The sequence below is a fragment of the Heterodontus francisci genome, chromosome 11 (genome assembly GCF_036365525.1).
Source record: "Heterodontus francisci isolate sHetFra1 chromosome 11, sHetFra1.hap1, whole genome shotgun sequence".
Lineage (NCBI taxonomy): Eukaryota > Metazoa > Chordata > Chondrichthyes > Heterodontiformes > Heterodontidae > Heterodontus > Heterodontus francisci.
The window spans coordinates 73110645-73125760 of record NC_090381.1 but is presented as its reverse complement, the minus strand read 5'-3'; positions in this window follow the sequence as shown (position 1 = coordinate 73125760).

Here is a 15116-nt window from a genome sequence, read left to right as displayed (position 1 = left end):
CTGAATCTAGTGTGAAACTCAAAGAGAGAAAAGTTTCCTATGTGAACAAGGTTTTAAGAAGACTACTGGGCCCCAACAAAAAGCAAGACTACTTACAAAAAGACTACAGTGAGCTTGAAGCACAGTAACATGATATTGCCTCAAACCTCTCTCTACTATGTTTTCCTCTTCTCTTTTCTGTTCCTATCTGCATGTGTATATCATGTGTGCATGCTAGCGTGGGCGCATCTAATATCCATAGGCGTGAACCATATTAGAGTTTAAGTTTAAGGTTTCATAGATTTCATCTTTCTTCTTTAAACCACAGAAAACTTGTTTGTGCTCATACCTTTGCCTTAAAATTGGAAAGTTGTGAACAAGGATTCACAAAGGGGGAGCTCAAAATACAATGTGTTTAAAAATAAACCCTATTACAATAAGACGAGGTGAAGAGAGCCAAAGACCCCTAGACACCTTTCACACCTGGTCATAACACCTTGCCTCTCCCTGCAACTCCAGCATGCCCTATGCTGTCGACACCAGAGGGTCATCATTAACCTGGGACTTAGCATGGGCCTGGCGTCAGAAACTATTAGAGGCCTCAGCTGACTCAGCCTCAGCCAGCTGCTTGGGCGCATGTGTGGTTCTCTCACCAGCTTGTGACCCAGACTCTAAAGCAGAACACATTTCCACCGAGGTGAGTGTCTCTGCGCTAGTAGAAGGTGCGGGAGTGTCATGTGACGCTGCATCCTCTGAACTTGTCTCCTCCTCAGAGGTACCGGCACTCTCTGGGGCCTCCGATGCCAGCTCGGAGCATTGCCCTACAAGATACAATGTGAAGAGCCCAGTTTTAGGTTCATTGGTCTACATATCACTAACATGACAGCATTGTATCCACAAAAGAAATGTTTCTTATAATCCTTGCATTTGTCAAAGAGATGTATTTTCACCCAGGAATCCAAGCTCCACTTCTGAAATTGGACATCCTCCCTAACTGCCAAGTAGTTCTAGGGCCTCCTCCTCAGCCTGGATCAGTGGTTGGATGTCCGGCATCCCTCCTCCAGTCCTGGAGGACTCCCTCACATTGTACGCACTCTTTGCCTGGAAGAGCAAGGATGCTGATGCTGATGTAAAACATTGCCATACAACAACATGACGCTATGCACAACAGAAGTGCTACAACAAAAGGTAGGGGACAATCAATGTGTCAGACGCACTGAGCCTGTCATGTAGGTGCCATGCTCTGGGGTGCAAATGAGGATTGATTCTTTCACACATGCAGACACCCATGTGGCATCAATCCTACCCGCCCGGCGTCCCTGAGTTTGACATGCCAGTGGCACCCATATGCCACTCTGTGTGGGCAAACCCAGGTCAGTAGGGGCCCCAAAGGAAAGTGTCACTTACCTTTGCCGCGCGAATGAGATCGTTCATCCTCTTGCGGCACTAGACCCAGTCTCGGCAGTTGAACCCTCGGCAACCTACCTCCTCTGCAATTTCCATCCAGGCTTGCTTGGTCAGGCCGGAGGACCTTTTCTTGCCATCGCTGGGGAAAAGGACCTCCTGCCTTGCCCATTCAGCCTGGAGGAGAGGTAGCAGGGAGGCATCGCTGAGCCGTGGGGCCACCTTCCTCGCTCCTCTGCCATCTCCTGTGCCTTGAAGGTGTCCTGATTTCAAATTTTCATTCAAGAGCTCCTGTGCTGGCTTCTTAGCTCCAGCACCAGGGTTTTCAGGTCGCTTCTGTGAACTTGCAGGATTGTCTGCCATTTAAATATGGCGTCAGCACCTGATGATTCACCAGCTGACACTGTACGGCTTCATTCAACCCGCCCCCTCTGCGTCATTGGGGGCGGGTGGGCGCCCCAGGCATGCTAATGAGCCACAGTGTTTGAAATCATCTGCTCCGCGATGTGCGGCCTGTGTGTGTGAGCTGCCATTTTTTTCACCCACAGCTGGAATCGGTGGCAAACATATAAAATCCAGGCCAATGTGTGAGGTATCCTATACTGCCCAATGTACATTCCTGTCCTCACCCATTTACTGACCTAGATCATCCCGTCTGGCCATGTCAGAACCTACCCGTTTTCATGACTCTTTTTGTACAAAGGAGGCCTCCTGCAAAGCAAAGCCAGCTCTTGGATATGTGATGGAATATAGGTATAATAGGCTTAATTAGGTAGCATTTATATATAGGTAATATATTATACCTTTTAGAATTAAAGATTGAATGAATGGTCAGTTTTCAGAACTCACTGAAATTCTCCTTTAAGAAGGTAGAGTTAAATATTTCAAGGTCCCTGTTAGAATAGAATTTCTGTTGCCAGGAAAATGGAAGATAAACATACAGATTGAAATATCCTGTGTGACATCAGTAATAGGTAGCAATAAACTTAATTAGTTTATGGGGTTGTTGATGCAGACAAATCGGCTCTGGCGGTTGCTTTAAGGAACCATAAAAAAGACAATTATAGATAATAAAACAAAAAATGAAAATGGACTTACAGGAAGAAGAGGTCAAATAAACACAATTATAAACATTTTGGCCAGAGAAGTGCTCACAACTTCAAAAAACAGGGGATTTCAAGTAAAACATTAAGTGGAGTGTTAGTTAATGATACTACCAAATATGGATTTTGAAAGAAAGAAAAACACACACAGAAAGATAGCACCGATATACTAAGAGGTCATATGACTCCTCAGAAATTGTATAAACATGAAAGGTTCTGAAGCAAACACTTAGAAGTGTTGAGTTCCTCAAACAATACTTCTCATCCCATGCCTTACTCAGGGGATTTAAGGTAAAAGTATACTTTAAATTTTGATGGATATTCTGGATATTCTAAGATAATTTTTCTGTAACATTACAAGGTTAAACTTTTGGATTCTATGTTAGAAATAAGATTATGTGTTACATCTTTTAGTAATATTTGATATTGTGATATACCTATCCACTTAGATATCTATTGCATGCTCAATTCTTTATTAAATCTATAAAAGTTAATAAATCATCTCATGTAGTATTCTGTGTACACCTACAAGAACCCCCTCTCTGTGCCTCTTTAAGTGGAGAGATACATATTGAAGCGAGTTCCCAGACCCTTATAATATCTGGGATATTTATGACTTAGCAATAATATTAAAACTAGGCTATCCGAAAGCTGGTAATATTCTCTGTTGGTTTTCTTTCTTTGAGGGAAAGCTAGTACAATTCTTTGAACCCAAATAAGTGTCTGAGAATTTGTCTGATTTGAACTTGATTAAAGGAGATTCATAGGGATGTACTCCTGATTTGGTTTAGTCCCTATAAGGGGTTGAAGTCAAAAATCACTTCAGAGGCTGACCTGAAAATAACTTTTATGAGAGGGGCAGCTCTCCCATAGGTGTGAAGATTCCTAGTGCATTAAATGTTTATGCAACTGGATCCTTCTAAGCCACCTTTGCAATGCATAGCAAATTAGTCAGTTATCTGTCCACAGACACATCAACTACAAGGCAAGGGATAACATGTTCAATACGTACTCTCTCAAAGGAGAGCATTAGCTCTGTAGGGCACAGTTGCTTTTCTGAATGAAATGGCTACCAAGACTTCAAGATATTACATATGGTTGCGTGGTCAACAGATTCCTGGTCCTTTTCTGCCGTCACTCCTTACACCCTGTGCACTGCTTCAATTGGTGTTACATCCTCACAATTACTAATTTCAACTTTTGGGTTGAGTGTAGCTATGTGGTGCTTCAGTTAGAGCACTGCAGAATACTAATAGTACTGATAGGCTGCTCTTCCAGTCCTCCATGGCAGGATGGGCGAGATATTAGAATGTTGAGTGCCTGAAACACCTTTAACCAGAGCTTGTATTGCTAAGTACTGAATGTGTAATATTCCTGTGTGGAACTGAGTGAAAGAAAACAGGCTAGTTGTGGGCTTGGTGTAGGCCTAGTGTTCTAACTTTCCTTATTTCTTCAGTGCTATGACATACCAAGTTACTCAGGGTGGACTCCACCAGACAGTCAAAAGTCTATGATTTAAGAGTCATTTTCCTGTCGCAATCAGCTCCCTTGAATTTCCTGAAATTTCCAGGCAAACATAAAAATAGTCTTGCGATGCACTATGGAAGAGCACATACACAGTGACAAACGGGTACAATCTACAGGTCAACCTGAGTGACCATACATCTTGGTTTTGTTGCGATGATATGATGTGCGAAGCCCTTAGAAGATCTAAGTGAGAATGCTATCAACTCTAATTTGCATTTTGAATGTGTCCTGAGTTGCAATGCATGTGATGCAATCAAAGCTGTAAGGCTGCTTGGGGTTTGCTATGGGAAAGTGGTAAATGTGGAACAAGTTTGTGGCAGAATCTTTGGTCTTTGACCTGGTAAATCCTATTGTTTGATAATGTTATTTTGCTACATTCCTTAAAGTGTACCACTATTTCCTGCTTCTGCTCCTGCAGGTACTGTAGAGGACATTGAACCAAATTGTCAGCTTCTGACAGGCGTGATGCCCTGCTGTTTGCTGGGAACGGTACCTTGTAGTACCAGAGCAGTCCTTCTCATGTTCCCACCTCATACAGCAGTATATCCACTTCATTAGCCATCAAACAGGAAAGTAGTTGATGTGTTATTTCATCAGTCATCCATATCTCAAATTTCATGACTCTACACTGTCATTTTTGCCTGGCAGTTCTTCCTTCAGCCCCTTCCTTACTTTTCTACAGCTTGAAGAAGGCTAACTGAAATTTAAAATCCATTTTGAGCCTTTTTAAAGGCTGAAATAATATTTACCTCCAGATGTGGCCTCTTACCTTTAAATGGCCACATCCTTTTTGAGCTGCTACCCATATTTTCTGTATTCCTCATTAGTCTAGATTCTCTCACAAGGCCACAACTGTACTGGAAGCTCATACTAATTACTGAAGTGAGCTGACCCCAGACAATTGCATGGACTCAGCTCAGTGCAGTGTTGGCTAGCTTTACACAAACAGCTTACCATTCCTGGCTCCATTTCACCAGGATTGCAAAATCAGCCCTTCAGTTCTTTGCTATCTAATTAACTCCAGTTTAAGAAAATCAAGCATGGTGACTGTATACCAAGAGACTACTGAATAAAGTCATTCAGTTAATCAATGATAAATGAGAAGGCAAGGTTGGCTAATATAAACTTAATTCTGTTGTAAAAACAGGAAGCTTAGTGCTTCCAAGCTTGCTGAGCACAATAGTACAGTTACATTTGATCTCCATTGGAAAAATATTTACACCTGCTTACAGAACAAAATAGTGATTACAAATGATTCGAAACATGTTACATTTTTCTGTCACAAGCTGTTTCAGGTGTACATAACACTGGAGATTATGATCTCGCTCTAGGCACTAAGCTACATTTCTGCTACATAGGACAGTGTTAGCATTATAATCTCTTCCATTTCCCCCAACGTCACCACTTATTTTAGAATTAATTTTTCTATCCCGATTAAAAACCTACACACTGGCACTTTGCAAAGGGGAAGTTTGGAAAAAATCGGAGTCAGTTCAGAGGTAGCAGTTCCTGTGGTTATTTAATTTTTAAAAATTCCAATTCAGCTCCATACTCACCTATTATATGCAGTCAGTTGTATGAGTCCTAGCAATTTCCATTTTATTCTGCTTTTAGTGGCTGACTATATTAATTGCTGCCATTAGTTACCTTAGCAAATATCACGTCAACGACTGCTAATGATCATGGCCTTAAAATAATAATCAATGCGTGATGAGATTCATTAATCTAAAGGCAAGATTGTCATGAAGGTAAAATGAAAATACACAAAAATTTCCTTCTTTCAGTCCACGGTTATTTTTAATTTACTGTACAAAAATACACATTGCAATATAATTAATTGATGGCTGTACTTTACAATGTTTTTTTAAACTGCATTCTGATTGATTTTTGGCAAACACTTTAGGAGGAACAGTACAGACTTCTAAGGACATTCAGACTTATTGGGAATTCCTAACCAAAGACATTCCATGTCTCCAATGCTCCAGCAGTCTTTTGCATCACATTTGAAAAGCTTACATTTACGTTTGCAGGAGGCCGAAGGCTCACAGAGCTGCGAATGCTTGCATTAAAACTGCTGTTTAAAGATAACAGGAAGCATTGCTTGTGGACTGTCCTTCACTTTATCTTGTAGCGCCAATCTGCAGAAACTCCATGATTTCAACTTTTCAAATCTGACATGAAATGTAAGGATATTCTGTCAATCCTTGTTGAAGGTTTGTTATTCGGTAACTATGGGTAATAACCTACCCTTGACTCAGTGTGTAGGAAAGAAGATAAATGCCTCAACAATAGTTTAGCATTTATTTTGCTAGAATGCTTCATTTGAAATGGAACTAACATCTAAAAGTTGACTCAGTGATACTGATACAAATGGATCTGGGTTCACTGTGGTTCCATGATCCCTTTTGCAAGTGGATAGGGGAATTGTCCTCATTGGGTGCAGTGAGATCAGTTTATTATAAAAATTCGATTACCCTGTGGGAATGCAATGGACAGAAACATGGAGAAACCATGAGGACAGTAGCTGTTAAAGGACTACTGCTCCATTTGAACATAGCTGGTTGTTTTGACTGCATTGAAGAGTATCTATGGAAGTTGGCCAGGGTACATGGGCAAAACTTCCCCCTTCCATGATGACAGTTTTAATCTTCTGCCAGAAATGTGCAGCAAGGTAGGATAGCCATACTTGGGCCTGAGGGGAACCTCTCTTAAGTGCCAAGGTGGTTGATAGTGAATGATGTCTCCCATGTCTATAGATCACCTTCATGTTCATTCACCCAATTCAAACTCACTTACTCACCAGCATACAGGCACATTTACTTGGGACTAGCTAGATGGTCACCTGAAATTGGGCACTGGGCTCATTAGCATAATGGCAGTGAGCTGCTGATACCAATTGGTTGTCCAAAGACAGCTTGCCAGTTAAACGAGGATGGAGTCGGGCTATCTTTCTCCCTGGCAATAGCTCTTAGATAGGTCCTGGGAGGAAGGGGGAGGCATTTGTGAGGAATTGGAGGTCATTGAAAGGGAGAAAGGCAATTGGATGGGGGGCTGCCAATTATCTTTGAAACTCCTGCTCCTCATTGCTCCACATTCAGGTAAATGCTATTTTAGAACTTTATCTTTTTGGTGGCAGTCTCCATCAGTCCTTTTCAGGAAGCTGGTTAGGCCTATGATTATCCTGAATGCAGCAAAACCAACTTCAGTAACTCATTTATAAAATACAGTTAAGCAACTCCCCTTTTGGGAAGATGTGCAATGTTTTCCTCAAGTACAGATAGATAAGACCCACTGCCTCACCCTTATCCACCAGATCAGCAACTTCCTCAAAAGAGTTCAGTAAACTGGTCAGACATTTGCTGACCTTTCTGAACTCATCCTGGGACTTTCAAATTTTTTTTTGTTTATTTGTTCATAGGATGCAGGCCTCGCTGGCAAGCCCAGCATTTATTACACATTCCTAAATTCCCTGGAGAATGTGGTGGTGAGCCACCTTCTTGAACCCCTGCAGTCCATGAGGTGTAGATCCACTCACTGTGCTGTTAGGTAGGGCGGTCCAGGATTTTGACCCAGTGTAGTGAAGGAATAGGGACACATTTCCAAGTCAGGATGGTGTATGACTTGGAGGGGAACTTGAAGGTGGTGGTGTTCATGCTATCCTTGTTCTTCTGCATTTTGTCCATCTATGAACTTTGAAAGATATTGAAGAGGGGATTTGCAATCTCTTCAACCAATTTCTCCAGTACCTTCCTTGAATGGAAATTGTTTGAGCCCAAACCCTTGCTTACCTTAAGATTCTGAAACGTTTCTATTATACTACCCTATATCCTACTAAGGGATTCCAATCTACTTTCCCTTTATCTCTCAAAAAACAGAAATCTCTTCCCCTCTTCATTGTAAAATCAATCACAAAATGTACAAAATAACCATTTAGTAATTGTTTTTATTCTTTCATGGGATATGGGCGTCAATGGCAAGGCTAGCATGTGTTGCCCATCCCTAACTGCCTTTGAACTGAGTGGCTTGCTAGGTCATTTCGGAGACCAGCTAAAAGTCAGCCACATTGCTGTGGGTCTGGAGTCTCAATCATATCAGACCAGTAAGGACAGAAGATTTCCTTCCCAAAAGGTCATTCGTGAACCAGATGGGTTTTTATGACAATCAATGATAATGTCATGGCATCATTACTGAAAGTAGCTTTCAATTCCAGATTTTTATTAATTAATTGAAGTTAAATCCCACCAGGTGCCATGGTGGGATTTGAACCCGTGTCCCCAGGGCATTAGCCGGGGCCTCTGGACTACTAGTTCAGTGATGTTACCACTACATCACCGTCTCTCCGCAAGGCCTTGTCTTCAGATATCAACTCCACTTTGCCATGGCAAGTTGGTCCAATTACCTCCTTCCCCAGCTCATGATATACTTAGAAATACTTTGTTATTGTCATTAATCTATTCTTCATTTTATTAATAAATTTTTTCCTATTTCCCTGTTGTTCCCTCTTCACATTTCTTTTCAGTGGTTGGCTTTCCTCTGCTTGAATGTCTCGTCCTTCCCATCCTAATCCTTCCATGTACATTCTAGAATTTTATCAGCTCCAAGACTTTCTTTTTATTCCAGTGATTTTACTCACTGGGCAGGACTTTCAGGCCCCACTAATGTTGGGAACGGAGGCGGGCAGGTGCTAAAAATTGAGCTGCCATTCGGTGTGCCATCTCCACAGCTCTATCCCATCCCCAGGGCTATTTTCCCAGAGGCAGGATGGGGGCAGCAGGGTTGCTCACCCTCAAGACGTGGGTTGCCAATTGGACTAATGAAAGCACTATTGAGACCCATTGGTGGAGGCTGACTGGGATTTTGCAGTCAGCCTCCATGTCCCCACAGGTGGCGAGGGACTGTTTAGCTGCCTGGTTGTGGCCTTCTGGGCAGCAGACCAGGAGCCAGTGCTCCAGGCAGACTTAGAGGCCCTCTCTTCCTGCCTAGGTTCAGCAGCAGCCGCAGGCCACCATGTGTTCCCCCATGGTGGACCAGCCGCTGAATCTATTTTTATGGAAAAGCTGGAGAGAGGATTCCTGCATTTTGGCATATCCTCTTCCTCGCATACCTGCGATGGCATCCTGCTGCTGCTTTCAAGCAGGAGGGCCTTCTATTGGCACTCCAGCTTTGAAAGCCTGCCCACTGTCCTTAATTGGTTAATGAACCAGCCCTTTGGCCATGAATTAGCCAATTTGACAAAAATCACAGGTTTCCCAGACAGTGCAGACTTCCGACCCCGATTTGAGTCTGACAGTGGGATTCAGAAGACCACAGGGAAATCCTGCCCGTGATTTGGTCCTTGACTTGTTTCTGGGATGACCAAAAGCCTGTCTTTCTTTATGGCCTCCCACATCCATGTATCCAACTCTATTTTGTGATGGCCTGTGATATATCCCTGCCACTTACTTTGTTTTCCTTTTCTAATATGTACACCAGATCAGTATACGACATGCAATGTACACAGATAAATACTTTTCATATAATATTTTGTACATTTATTAATCCAAGCAGAAGATAGCTTGGCAACAATGCACAAATATTGATATTATTATTGGGTAATTTATCTACAGTATTTATTAGTTCTACAGGACAAGTAATTTATGCAACCCACTAGGAGTTCTGCTGCTGAGCAGTTGACCTACCCTCAAATCGATGCAGAGGTACCTTGCAAAAGCAGGAGAAGGTATAAGTATTGCCAACCTTGTTCAATTTTCCTTCCATTCCCTCCATCTTCTGGAATTGTACACTGCCATTAGTGTTCCCCTGCTCAGATTAGGAGCTGAGGGGTTGAGGAATTAACTGTCAATTTCTCACATTGTGGCATTGAACATTCATGGTCCAGTGCCTAGCTTAAGTATTTTACAAATACAGCACCTTAACAGCTAATTTATTTGAAAAAGCAAATAGTTTACAGAACATTTTTATGCATGCCAATAGGCAGTATATCTATAATGCATATTAAATCCATTTCTCCACATTCTTTTTCAGCATATGTTAATACATATTCATTACCTATACTTATCTATTTATTTTTGGTGAAGGCTTCTCTTATGATGATACACAAGGATAAGCAATATGAATTCTGAGAGTCTCAAATTCCAGTCCTAAGTAAATTTGAGTTACAGCACGCCCCTTGAATTTGATAAGTATACTTTAGATGAAGGTTCATTTTGTCATTCTCAGAATTGAAAGTCTTAAGGTTAGGCTCAGAAAATGGAAATGTCACCCACGAGGTGAAATATTTGAATAATATATGGGAGCTTTTCACTGCTGATAACTTGTAGCACACCTGATCCTGGTGCCCAGTACAATACATCTACAATACTCCCAATTGTAAGTATTTACAATGAGGCGTGTGTTCTAGTTAAGGGGTTTTCTAAAGGAAGCCATAAAGAATGTGTATTACATCAGAGAACATGGGTAATGAATGTTAGACAGATAATGTACTGCATTGTTAGGAATAAAAGATTTCAAAAACAATGATATATCTTGCCACATCTTAGTAGATAAAAAAAAAAGATGAAACTGGACATATATGGTAATACTAATAAGGGGGAGGGAGGGTTGAGCTAAGGGTAAATTTATAACTCTGAAGACTATTGTCAAGGCAGTGGAGTAGAGTAGAAATTTGGGTAAAATCAAGCAAATTATGTCAGGAAGGGACAAAGAGTTTAAAAACAGTAATACATCATTGGAAAAATAATAAAAAGTTAAAATTAAAGACATTGGGCTGAATTTTATGTTGTGGCGGCAGCCATATAAAATAGCGTCCCTCACACGTGAGCTTTACTGCGCCGAGCAGCCATGATATTAAATGTGGCAGCTCATTTACATGGCCAAGGTGGACCACCCCCACCCCCCAACCGCCCCCGCTGATGTGGAGGGGTCGTGCGGTCCATCCCCCACAACAGCATTCAGCACCATTGCGCAGACACTGATGCCATTTTTAAAGGGCTTCAAGCCCTTCCATTTCATTCATATATTTAAAGATAACGGTATTGTAAATGAAATTTTAAAAATTAAATAAATGTTTCTAGCCCCTCTCCCAATCACCACCCCCCACCCTTCCGCAATACCATATACTTCATTCCATGCCTCTCCCCCACCAAAATACTTGCCTTGTGTACCTGACCTTCCCCCCACAAAGTTCACAAACTTTTACTTTTAACCCGTCATGAAGCCTTGCCACCACGGGAATATCGGGCCGGGTCTTCTTGGCGTCGAGACCCGTGGTGGGCCTCTCCCGGAGGCATTTTCCGGGCCCCCATGCCACGACCACCGACGTCAGGGGACCTATAAAATCTAGCCCATTATATCTGAATGCATGAAGCATTCATAATAAGATAGGTGAATTGATGGCACAAATAGAGATAAATGGGTCTGATCTAGTCACTATTACTAGACGTGATTGCAGGGTGAACAAGGTTGAGAACTAAATATTCTAGGGTATTTGACTTTTAGAAAAGTTAGGAAAACATGAAAAGGAGGTAGTGAAGACTTGATAATAAAGGATAAGGTAAAAGTAGTAGGGAAAAAGGATCTTAGCCCAGAAAATCAGGATGTAGAATCAACATAGTTGGAGCTAAGTAACAACAAAGGGCAGAAAACACAGGTGGCAAAAGTTTATAGGTTTCCAAACAGTACTCTTATTGTTGGACAGAATATAAATCAGAAATTTAAAGGAGCATGCGACGAGAGTAATTCAATTCTTGTGGAAAACTTTATCCTTTGCATAGACTGGACAAATAAATTAATTGGCAAATGTAGTTTGGAGGAGGAGTTCATGCAATGCATTTGAAACTGTTTTCTAAAACAATATGTTGTAAAACCAACTAGGGAACATAATATTTTAGATCTAGTATTGTGTAATGAGACAGGGTTAAGTAATAATCTTATACTAAGGGATCCTCAAGGGAAGAGTGATCATATAATGATAGACATTCATCTTAATGTGGTTAAGTCCAAAACGAGGGTCGTAAATCGAAACAAAGCCAATTGCAGATGTATTAAGGGCGAGTTGGCTGAGGTAGCTTAGGAAATTAGATTAAAAGATATGATGGTAGATAAGCAAGGTAAACAGTTAAAGATATAATTCATTATTCATTATTACCTTGAGGAATAAAAACATCACTGGGAAAATGGTACAGCCATGGCTAACTGGAGAAATTAAGGATAGTATTTGATTAAACAAAGAGGCTTACAATGTTGTTAAAAAGGGGACTAAGCCTGGGGATTTGGAGGGTTTCAAAAACAGCAAAGGATGACTAAGAAATTGATAAAGAAAGTGAAAATATAACATGAGAATAAGCTAGCAATAGAAAATAGATTGTAAATTTTTTGCAAGTGTGTAAGAAGGAAGCAATTCACAAAAGTAAATATGGGTCCCTTAGAGGTAGAGGCAGGAGACATTATAATGGGGAATAGAAAATTGCAGAGATTTTTAAACAAATGTTTTGGCCAGCATTTTCAACTGCCCGTGGGGGCCAGAACAAGAATGGCGTGCTTTGAAAATAGCACTCCTGGATGGCGTGCCACTGTTCCAACGCCTCTGGGACATGCTCAAATTTTCAAAGTAAGTTGGGGAAACTGCCCACCTCCAATTACTGGCCTGTTGAGCTCCTTGAGGAGTTTGCTAAAGGGCTGGGGAGGGCGAGAAGACAATTTTCAATTTGTAATTCGCCGAACCTGACCAGTCTGGTGCACATTAGTACACAGGTGTCAGGTTCAATTAGGGAAGAAATGAAGGGTGTTTTTTTATGCCTTTGGGACCTGGGAGATTTTGCTCCAGGTCGGGCACAGTACCTGCCAGTCGGCTGCGGGCCCACTTTCGTGCACAGTGAGGCTGCTGGTCCTCGCTGTATGACCTCCTCTCTTCTGCAGGGCAGTAGCAGATCCCATCATGACTGCTGTCTGCCTTTGCCACTTAAGTTCTGCAGACAGCTCCTGCCTCCTGATAACGCTCGGCGCCACTAATTGGGTGCCGCACTCGCCTCCGGCCCAATTATGGCATTTACATTTGACAACTATGCTGCTGGATTAAGATCCAGAAATTACCTGGCATCAGGTTCTTGACCCTGAATTGAAAATGAAGCCCTTTGTGTCTGTCTTCACAGTAGAAGATGTAAAGAATATACCTGAAATTGTGGGGAACCCAGGGTCTAATAAGAGTGAAGAACTTAAAGTAATTAACAGTAGTTAAGAAAAAGTACTGGAGAAATTAATGAGATTAAAAGTTGACAAATCCCCTGGAACTGATGGCCTATATCCTCGGGTTCTAAAACAGGTGGCTGAGAGATAGTGGATCCATTGGTTTTGATCTTCAGAACACCCTAGATTCTACAATGGTCCCTGTGGATTGGAAGGCAGCATATGTAGCCCTGCTGTTCAAGAAAGGAGGGAGAGAGAAAATAGGGAATTATAAGCTAGTTAGCATGATGTCAGTAATAGGGAAAATGCTACAATCTATTATTTAGGGACATGATAACAGGAATATTGGAAAATTACAATATGATTCGGCAGAGTCAACACAGTTTTATGAAAAGCAAATTGGGCTTGGAAAATCTATTAGAGCTTTTTGAGGGTGTAACTAGTAGGGTAGATAAGAGGAAAACCAATGAATGTAGCAAACTTGGATTTTCAGAAGGCAATCTGATAGGATGCCACCCAAGAGGCTGTTAAACGAGATCAGGACTCGGGTTTGGCATAATATATGAGCATGGATTAAGGATTACCTCGGGGGGTGGGGGTGGGGGGGGGGTGGTGGTGGGACTGTGCGGGCGGAAGCCACAACCTCAGGCAATTGTAAAATGTGGTCAGGACTTCCAGAGCCAGTGGAGGGGGGCACCCGCCCAGACTTTCCAGCCAGTGGGTGCGGCCACCGCCTCCGTGTTAAATCACAGCCAGTGGGTCATTTTCGGGATAGCAAAGTGTAACTAGTGGAATGCCATAAGGGTCAGTGTTTGGGCCTCAGCTATTTACAATCTATATCAATGACTCAGATGAGGAAACTGTGTGTAATAGGTAGGAGGACACAAAGAGGCTACAAAGGAATATCAACCGATTTAAGTAATCAGGCAGGACGTTGGCAGATGCAGTATCGTGTGGGAAAGTATGAAATTATCGACTTTGGTAGGAAGAATGGAAAAACAGAATGCTTTTTAAAAGGTGCGAAACTAGTAAATGTTGGTGTTCAGAGGGATTTTGTTCTCCTTCTACATGAAACACAAAGTTAATATGCAGGTCCAGCAAGCAATTAGGAAGGCAATTAGGAAGACAAATGGCATGTTGGCTTTAGTTACAAAGGGGAATAAAGTCTCCCACAATAATTGCATTATCCTTGTTGCATACTCCTTTAATTTCCTGACTTATATTCTATATTGCAAGGGGTTGGAGTTTAAGAGTCATAGTCATTTATGGTATGAATGAGGCCATTCAGCCCATCGAGTACATTGCTGCTCTCCCTGGAAAATCCAGTCAGTCCTACTCCCCTATTCGATCACTGTAGCCCTGCAAGTTTATTTTCTTCAATTGCCCATCTAATTTCTTTTTGAAATCATTGATTGTCTCTGCTTCCACCACCCTCGTGGACAACGAGTTCCAGACCATTACCACCCGCAGAGTAAAAATGTTCTTCTTCACGTTCCCCCTGTACCTGTTGCCCAAAACATTAAATCTGTGTCCCCTAGTCCTTGTACCATCAGTTAATGCAAACAGTTTTTCCTGTCTAACTTATCTAAGCCTGTCATAATCTTGTACACCTCTATCAAATCTCACCACAATCTCCTTTGCTCTAAGGAGAACAATCCTAATTTTCCAATTTAACCTTGTAACTGAAATCCCCCATCTCTGGAACCATCTGGTAAATCTCCTCTGCACCCTCTCAAGGACCCTCACATATTTCCTAAAGTGTGGTGACCAGAAGTGGATGAAATACCGTAGCTGGGGTCTAACAAGAGCTTTATAAAGGTTCAGCATAACTTCCCTCCTCTTGTACTCTATACCTCCATTGATGAAGCCAAAGATTCCATATGCTTTGCTAACCCCTCTCTCAATATGTCCTGCCACCTT